This window comes from Triticum dicoccoides, chromosome 2A (genome assembly GCF_002162155.2).
Source record: "Triticum dicoccoides isolate Atlit2015 ecotype Zavitan chromosome 2A, WEW_v2.0, whole genome shotgun sequence".
Lineage (NCBI taxonomy): Eukaryota > Viridiplantae > Streptophyta > Magnoliopsida > Poales > Poaceae > Triticum > Triticum dicoccoides.
The window spans coordinates 588,298,000-588,307,881 of record NC_041382.1 but is presented as its reverse complement, the minus strand read 5'-3'; the positions used below and the strand labels follow the sequence as shown (position 1 = coordinate 588,307,881).

Here is a 9,882-nt window from a genome sequence, read left to right as displayed (position 1 = left end):
CCTCCCCGGCAACGGCGCCAGAAAAGAGCTTGATGTCTACTACGCAACTTTATTCTTGTAGACACGTGTTCGGCCTCCAAGCAGAGAGTTTTGTAGGACAATAGCAATTATCCCTCAAGTGGATGGCCTAAGGTTAATCAATCTGTGAGAGGTGTAGGATGAAGATGGTCTCTCTCAAATGACCCTGCAACCAAATACAAGAAATCTCTTGTGTCCCCAACACACCCAATACAATGGCAAATTGTATAGGTGCACTAGTTCGGCGAAGAGATGGTGATAAAAGTGTAATATGGATGGTAGAAACATATTTTTATAATATGAATAAATAAAAAACATCAAGGTAGCAAATAGTAAACGGGCACAAAAACGGTATTGCAATGCTTGAAAATGAGGCCTAGGGTCCGTACTTTCACTAGTGCATTCTCTCAACAATGCTAATATAATTGGATCATATAACCGTCCCTCGACGTGCAACGAAGAATCACTCCAAAGTTCCTATCTAGCGGAGAACATAAGACGGAATTGTTTGTAGGGTACGAAACCACCTCAAAGCTATTCTTTCCGATCAATCTATCCTAGAGTCACTACTAGGAAAATGGTTATACATAGAAGTTTACCAGTAGCGTTTGTTTGTGTCCCCATGCTACTTGTAATTACCAGTAGCGCTGGGTACAAAGCATGCTACTGGTATGGCTTAGCAGCAGCGTTGGTTTCTTTGAGGCACGCTACTGGTAAATAATTCTCGACCGTGCCCCGCGGACAAACCATAACAATAGCATGGGTCGTAAACCTTCGCCACTGCTAATGGGATAACCGTAGCGCCGGGGAGACACCCTGCACTGCCGCTAGCACAGTCCGTCAGTCCCACACCGGACCACCCTCGATCCATTACCCACCCCACCAACCGTCCTAGTTCAACCCCACACCGCATCCATCCTCGATCCAGATTCCCTCCACCTCCTCTCCTCTCCTCTGCCGCCGGATCCCCTCCTGGTTCTTCTCCGGAATAAGGCGACGGAGCGAGAAGGGAAAGGGGAAGGGGAAGAAGTGTGTGTCGGCGCGGCGGAGCAATGGCGGACAAGTCGAGCCGGCCGCTGGTGCTATACGCCGCCAGCCACGCGGCGCTGCTCGCCAGGGGCGGAGGGGGGAAGGGCCAGCTCGACGCGTTCGCCTCCTGTGGCTTCCTCCCCGTCCACACCCCCGTGGTCAACGGTACCAATACGCCCCCACCCCCTCTCGCGCTCTGCTTGGTTGCTCTGCTTTGCTTGCCCCCCCATTAAACTGAGAGGCTTCTGATATTGTCTCCCAACCCAGAGGATGGAGGGGACAGGAACAGCGACTCAATTCTCGAGCTGGCGCGGCTGCTTGATGTGTACGATGCCCTCTACCCTGCCAAGGTGTGATCCTGCTCTCCGGGTTTGCGTCCAGGCGAAGTGGTTGCAGAGAGGGTTTGAGTATGCGATGCTAATTGTATTTGTTTCACGTTAGGATGGGGAAATTGCCCAGGTGGATCCACAGGAGCTAGTAGTCCCCAAGCTATCCGAGAGGTTCGATGTGTGTGTGATCTTTTGCTTTGATTACTGTCAGTGTATCCATTGTAAATGCTAGGGATGACTCTGCTGCTGAACATTCAGGTTCATGGGGCTGAGAGCTGCTATGGTCAGCAATTGCCCCAGTGTTAGCTCATTCGCGGCGAATCTTGGCTTCCATGTTTTCGGTAGGATTTTGCCGCGCAGTCAGGTTCTGGCAGCAGTTCTAAGGACACTAGAATAATCGACCGGGCGTTCACTCTGCTGGGATTTGCAGAGGGGAATGTCCAGGATGCGTCCAAATTCGATCTGGTGTTTGTGCATGCCGCAATGGAGAACACAGCCAGCAAGCTTGGGAAATTAGGGATGAAGACGGATCTCAACCGGCTTGACAAATTGGTGGCTTCAGTCATGGGAGCTGCGCCGGTCGGTTCAGCTGTCGCTGCCCGTATTCATGTTTCTGTTATCTTGAGCTATGGATCTGCTACTGCAAATAAGGAAGAGGCATGCCTCATCTTGAACTCTTCAAGCGAAATTGATTCCAACTTGAAGTTACTCCGTCCACGCCAGAGCTACACTATGAAAGCAGGAAAGACGTTGGAGGATGTCAAGTAAATATTGTTCTTGGCTAGCACAAAAAATGTCATAACAGATGTTTTTAAGTGCAATCTTTATTGCAGAAAAATGCTCCTTTAGATTATGTATGTGTTTGATGTGAGTTGAACCATATCATGGTCTTCCATATATAACCTGTTTGTCATTTCCACTCAATTTTTTGGTGTACAAAATGACTCTGCAATGGCTCGTATCACAACCATTTAGTCATCTCATGAAAGCTAACAGCCACCTTTTGGTTTTGTGAAGTGAAGTTGAAAAATGCCATTCTAATGCATGACAGGACAGGACTAAATTATTTTACAGTAGATGCTACATTAGTCTATGTGCCATTTTGTTGTGTTATGCACTCAACCATGGAGCAATGTATTGTACAATGGAAGCACATCTGTGTACAATGACACGTCTAGACTTACACAAATAAATTTGTTATGCATATCCTCCAGGAATCATCATCCAATGCTACTGGCAAAGTGGCAACAAGGAGTAACACGTTCTGATTTGGCCAAGAAGTTATCTTTTGAGGAATTTATAAAGGTCTGCTTAATGCACTTTTTAGAATGTTTTCCTAAATCATAGAAACTTTATCAAATAATACTATATATGCAAGTTTGTTCCCGTGATCCTGTTTATTACTTTGTTTCTTCAGTTGTTTATAATGGACAAACACTGCAGTTCTCCCTTTTCCTAGTGTGGGTACTGGTGCCAGCATTAGAAACATGACGGTACCTTTTTAGGAAATAGAGTTTGTAGATTAGAATAAGCCATGTAGTATTCATATTAATTCCTTGGGTAGTGGGCAGTTTTGTGATAATATAGTAACTATCGTATTACAAATTCTCAACCTCCTCTTTTGATTCGTAACAAAATCATTTCGATAGAATGGCAACGCTTCTCTTCTGTACAACCAACTTTACCCAATTGCTTCCATAGAGCAACTCCAAACTCCGCACTTAGCATCATTGTGTCAGTGGAACACCAATTCAGCACTTAGAATCATTGTATTTTTTCATTTAACTTTAGTTTTGTAGGTATGTGACAGACTTATTGCCCATAAGCTTGTGCAACGGTTTTATGACAAAGCCCTTGCATTTGGTCTAAAGGGCTATGCAAAGCTGTAAGTATCCGGTCCTCAGTTAGCATTTTTACATGACTCTTTTTACCGAATCTCCAGTTTTGATGTCATTCTTATTGTTTTGGTTTTGGTGCTACTGCTATACTCTCCTGTAAATTCCTACTATGTGTATATATGAAACCTAATTTTAGTCTTTTTTAATAAATTAAATTCTCACTTGAGGACAAAAGATAGACCTTGTCTACCTACCCTTGTTCAGTGATGCCATTTTTTGTAGTTCTAATTCTTCTAGGTAGTACCAAGAAAGAGCAGACCAAATGATTTCTTCAGGAAAGAGGAAAATCCCATTAACTTTAGAATTCATTTGTCAAGTCTGTGAACTGGCAGGTATATATGTTCAGGCTTCAGTTTGTATAGTCACTATGCTTTACCAACAGTAGATTCGTGGACTTTGTTATCTTTGAAAACGTGAAAGATATCAAGGTATTGAAGTGACTACTTAGAAAAATGGATAGATAGAAAATTACCGAAAGAATTATGCCTCTAACTCCTTATGTGCTTCGTAGGTGATGTTTATTTTTAGGGCTTCCAACACAACAGAATTGCTTCTAATCTTTTGCATTATCTTTTGTCATGGAAGTAGCTATGTGCTGCTTCAGTGCATAGTTAAGTTGTGCATTATGGCTTAAATAAGAATCTCAGAAAAAAATTGTAGCACATTGGCATTGACATGTACCGCATTGTTTTTCCATGTCATTCTTCTGAAGAATCTGAAGTTTCTAAATCTCTGTTGGTAATGATGCAGGCTTGTGGTGGCGACGCTGATGGTCGTCGAGAGGTTCATGGACTGGATGGTGTCGTGGCTGCCCATGGATTCCTCCGTCCGTTGGTGGTGAGGCACGAGCACGACATCGATCGAGGCCTGTTGGAGCTGAGGGTCAGGGTGAGGGACGTGACGGCGTCACAACTCAAGGCGGCGGCCGCCATCGGTCAGGTGTGGCTCACGAGGCTGCTCAGAGTATTTCGCCGCAGCTGCAGGCCACGTGATCAGGCCGGGCAGGCTTCGCACATTGACTAGGCACACAACACTATGTGATAGGAATTATACATGAGTTTCCGCTAGCTACAATGAGAAATTGTGTGATGGTAGATACGACAATTGTGTGACAAAATGGAATTCCTAATAAGTTACTAGTAGCGTGGGGAGGAAACTGGGCGCTACTAGTATATAGGATACTAGTAGCGTTTGTAGTTTACCAACGCTACTACTATTTCATTACTGGTAGCGTGTGTACGTAATAGCAGTAGCGCGGGGTGGAACACGCTACTAGTAACTTTTTTAGCTATAGTGTGGGGTAAAAAACGCGCTACTGCTAAAATTTAGTTGTAGCACTGTAGCAGTAGCGCGAGTGCACGCGCTACTAGTATGCAAAAAACCTACGCTACTGGTAGTGTTTTTCCTAGTAGTGAGTTCATACTAAAATAACACGAAGCTATTCTTTCCGATCGATCTAACCAAGACTTCGTACTAAAATAACACCAAAGCAATATCAGATTCATAATATTCAATCCAACACAAAGAACTTCAAAGAGTGGCCCAATATTTCTACCGGAGAAACAAAGACAAGAATGTGCATCAACCCCTATGCGTAGATTACCACAATGTCACCTTGGGAATCCGTGAGTTGAGTGCCAAAACATATATCAAGTGAATCAAAATAATACCCCATTGTCACCACGAGTATTCATTTGCAAGACATATATCAAGTGCTCTCAAATCCAATAAAGTATTCAATCCGACAAAACGAAATCTGAAAGATAAAACTCAATTCATCACAAGATAGAGAGGGGAAAACACCATATGATCCGACTATATTAACAAAGCCCGCGATACATCAAGATCATGACATCTCAAGAACACGGGAGAAAGAGATTAAGCACATAGCTACTGGTACAAACCCTCAGCCCTGAGGGTGGACTACTCCCTCCTCATTGTGGTGGCCGCCGGGATGATGAAGATGGCCACCGGAGATGATTCCCCCCTCCGGCAGGGTGCCGGAACGGGATCTAGATTTGGTTTTCAGTGGCTATAGAGCCTTGCGGTGGCGGAACTTCTCCTCTAGGATTATTTCTGATGGTTTCTGTCAGGACCCCGATCCTAAGTCACACCAATCTAGCATGTAACACATCATATCACTTTGCGGCCTCACGCACGGTATTCCCACGGGTGCCACCTTACCTGGCCCAGGACCGTTTGCGCCTTTTGGCTCACGTATATGATAGTGTCGCTAGTATCCACATGACAGAGAACCCGGGCCGACATGACTAGTCGTGAACCCAAAGTGGCGCTAACTTACGGGAACAGGCATACATGAACCAACATCGAACGTGTCGGTCATCAGCGTGTGAATCCGGGTTGTAGCAACTGGGCTAACAGGACTCCGAGAACCCGGGCTGTAGCAGGACTCCGGAAGTCACCGCGTGGCATTTCCCCGAAGGGACAAACACAGGAATCAAGTGGATCACATGCCGCCCAATCTAAGTGTTCCAGAGCAGTAGTAACTGGGCTAGCAGGACTCTGGTAAACCGGGTTGTAGCGGACTACCATGGCTTAGTGGAAGCACTAGACTACATTTCCCCATAAGAGAGGCTACCAAGGATAGACAACTAGGTTGTCGGATCCCACACATACCAAGCATTTCAAATCATACACACAATATGCTCGATATGTGCAAATACAACATGGCATCACAACAAAACTCTACAACTCAAAGTATTTATTCATTAGGCTCCGAGGAGCCAAGTATTACAAACATGGTCTCGTGACCCCACATACAGAGCATACAAGCAACAAATACATGCGGAAGCTTAACTTGTTTGAGTACAGACAACTACAAATGAAAAAGGCTGAGAAGCCTGACTATCTACAAGATCCTGCTGAGGGCACAAGATCGTAGCTGAGGTAACAAGCTAAACATCGAAGTCCACGCGGAACTACTAGCGAGACTGAAGTCTCTCTATAAAACATAAATTAAGCAAACGTGAGTACAAATGTACCCAGCAAGACTTACATCAGAACTAACTACATATGCATCAGTATCAACAAAGGGATGGTGGGGTTTAACTGCAGCAAGCCAGCTTTGACTCAGTGGCTATCCTGAACTACATATGCAAGTAACTCTTTTGAGGTGGCGCACAGGAGTCCACATATTCACCATAACAATACACCACTATGGATCCGCTCCCGTCTCCCTACGAGAAGGTCATCCACAGCACTCACGCTTATCTTGCGAGTTTTAGAGTATCCACTTCAAGTTATCTATGAACTGTACAGGCAACCCAGAAGTCCTTTACCACGGACACGGCTATTCGAATAGATCATTTATAACCCTGAAGTGGTGTACTTCTTCACACAAGTTTCCACCACTTGGCATCTGCACACGGCATGTGCTCGACAGACTTCAAGCGAAAGCTGACGTGGGTGTAGACCACGACCTGACTAACCACACAAGTCTCTAGTCTAGGTTTATCGCCTATTCGGGTTCCATCCGCAAGGAGATCCGGCCGGGGTTTTGCTCACAGCCCGAAACGATGTGTGCAGGGTTCCCGGGACACCAAACGGGCGACTCGGTACACCGGGCCACGGTGAATCTACCGCATCATAGCCCACCCCTAGGGTCAGCGCTACGCACGGCCTCCAACACATATGCTACAAACACCATAAACTACTTGCAACTCTTGGACAGAGGACAAGGGCGGTTAATAAGTCGAGCGGGGTCATATTTCAGGGCCCAACGTGTGGTAGTAGCTTTTCATGGATCACAAACACAGAACTCAGTTCCTGAGGACGGTTTCAGTGAGACAACCACCATGTACTCCTACATGGCCTCTCACCGCTACCTTTACCAAATCGTGTTCACACACTTAGCTCATACACAGTACGACATGTTCACCACTTTCCAATTCATCCCCGATGAATCAGACCTGACTCAACTCTAAGCAGTAGCAGGCATGACAAACAAGCATGAATGAGTAGGCACATCAGGGCTCAAACAACTCCTACTCATGCTAGTGGGTTTCATCTATTTACCGTGGCAATGAAAGGTCATGCAGAGGAAAGGGGTTCAACTACCGCAGCACGTAACAATTGAAGCGTTGTTGTCCTAATGCAGTAAAAGAGAGCAAAAGCGAGAGAGTCAGATTGTATTGGAATGAACAATGGGGTTTTGTTTGCCTAGCACTTCTGAAGATAGTATAGCTCTTCATCGGTGTCATCGAACTCATCGCCGGATCAATGTCTACTGAGGGGGAACAAATACCGGCAACAGAGAGGAAACACAATCAATGCAATGCACAATATGATGCATGATCATGACATGGCAATATGAGTGTGTTGGGCTAATGCAACTACAACCAGATGGATTTGAGCCATTTTAAACGAAAGGTTCAACCCCAAACTCATCTTATTAATTTAAATAGTGCTTTATCATGTTTTGATATAAACAACAGGGTTAAGTTGCTTTAATATGCATGAAACTAGTACAGATGGATAGATTGGATTTTCTGATCATTTTTCATATATAAATCTTTGCATTTAGAGTTACAGATTAATTTCTATGATTTTTTGAAGTTTAGGTCTTTTTCTGGAATTTCTGGTTATTTTGAAAATAAACTAATTCCAGAAAAGATTAACTGCGTCAGCACAGCCTTAGCATGACGTCAGCGAGTCAACAGGGCTGGTCCCGACCAAACCTGGCTAGTGGGGTCCACTAGTCAGTGAATCAGTGCTGGTTACTATTGCGGACAGGTGGGGTCGGGTCAACAGCCACATCAGCAAGTCAGCACTGACGTGTGGGGTCGGTCAACGTGTGACGTGGCTAGGTCAAACTGACCCGTGGGGCCCGTGTGGTTAGTTTAATCCAAACAGGAGCTAAACCAGGGTTAATTAGGCAGCGGGGCCCACATGGCAGTGGCTCTAGGGTGTTTAGCGGGGTCGTTATTGCTAACAAAACCAGCACCACGTCAGCAATAACGTCGGCGACCAAACGCACGGCGGCGCACCAGAGTTGCTCGGAATGGCGCTACAGAGCACCGTTTTCGCGCGTGGTTTGCGGCTACGGCGAGCTGGCGGTATTGCGCATCTTCTGGGGCAAACGCCAGGAGCCGGGGTGGCCTATAAAGACAGCAGCGACGACAGAGGCGACGACCAGAGCTCTGGCTTGAGCGGGCGCGAGGCTGCGGTGCGCTGGGAAAGCAGATGGTGGTGGTGTTGGCTTCCTGCGGAGGTGTTGAGCATGGCGACGTGCGCGGATGTGAGCTACGGTGGCTCACACCACGTTGGTGCCATGGACGGCGGCGACCAAAGCTACGACGGGAGCTTGCTGGGCTGCGCTACAGGCGGCGGCAGGACGCGTGAAGGCTACCAGAAGATAGCCCGCACACGGCCGCTTCTAGCTGAGCACTCGGAAGGTCACGGGGTCGCCGGATAAGACGAAGGCGAGCACATCCGCGGTGGCCGGCGTTCGGGTGCGAACGGAGTCGATGCTATGGTGCACTAGGGAAGTAGCCGGTGGGTTCTACAAGCTCCTGGTGGTTCATCGAACGCGATGACGCACTCGGGCCTGAGCTGCGGTGGCCCTGGCCACGACGGTGAGGAACCACGGCGTCGGTGAGCTCTCGGGTCCAGTGGTAGTGTGTCTACGGTACGCGATCGAGGGAAATAGGAGAGGGGAACAAGGAGATGCTCACGGCGAGTCTTCTGGTGCGGTTGTTGAGCTTGAGGAGGCACGGAGGCGATGGTGATCCGGCGCCGTGCTCGGGGAAGACGGGTCGATGGCGAGGCGACAAGGAAACCAGCGACGCGTGGCTCGACGGAGAGGTAGCAGGCAATGAGTCGGAGCCTATGGGCTTGGCGGTTGGTTGAGGGACGGCCAAAGAGCATGGTGGCAGTGAGCGGCGGCGACGGTCGTGCTCGGGTGTGCGTGAGTGAGAGAGCCAGAGAAGAAGGAGAGTGAGCGAGGCGGTCAGCGGGATCGGGACGGCACGTGGAAGTCGTCCACGTGTCCAGGGGCTCGTCGGCAAGTAGGAGGTGGCCGCAAGTGTGCCGGCGCGTGACGAGCACGCGCCCTCCTGCCCACTGGCAGGAGGTGGGAGACGACTGGCAGAAGGCCTGGTGGGCTGGGCCGCACAGTGCCAGGCCAGGTGGGTTGGGCCAGGTAAGTGGCCAGGTAACTTCTCTCTCTCTCTTCTAGTTTAGTTTCTATTTTCTATTTTTCTGCAATTGTTTTGACTTATTTTTAATTGCTAAGGCATTTTCAAAAACCCTGAAAATAATTGTGGGCTCTGTTTGGAATATTTCCAACAGCCCTCACTTAAGTTCAGAATTATTTGGACATTTAAAATATTATATAGCATTTAAATGCCCAAATGCAAATAGAGTATGATTTAAATCCAGTGACCTTAGGATGTCCAAGAAAATTGTGCACCATTTTTCAGAGCTTTAGGAGCAAGGCAAAGATGATGAACATTTTAGAAGGGCATTTCAGGTTCATTGAAAAAGTATTTCAGTAACCCTAGTTGGATTAAGTGGTGCTGGGGTTTCTGTCATCCCCATTTCAAGTTTCTAAGAAATTTAAACATGATGCATCACTTTAATGCAAGCAC

General features: G+C 47.1%; 1 pseudogene; it reads left to right on the top strand.

Annotated features, from left to right (window-relative positions):
* The first annotated feature begins 1,070 nt into the window (after positions 1 to 1,070).
* On the top strand, positions 1,071 to 4,297 carry LOC119357984 (annotated as a pseudogene).
* The last annotated feature ends 5,585 nt before the right edge of the window (positions 4,298 to 9,882 follow it).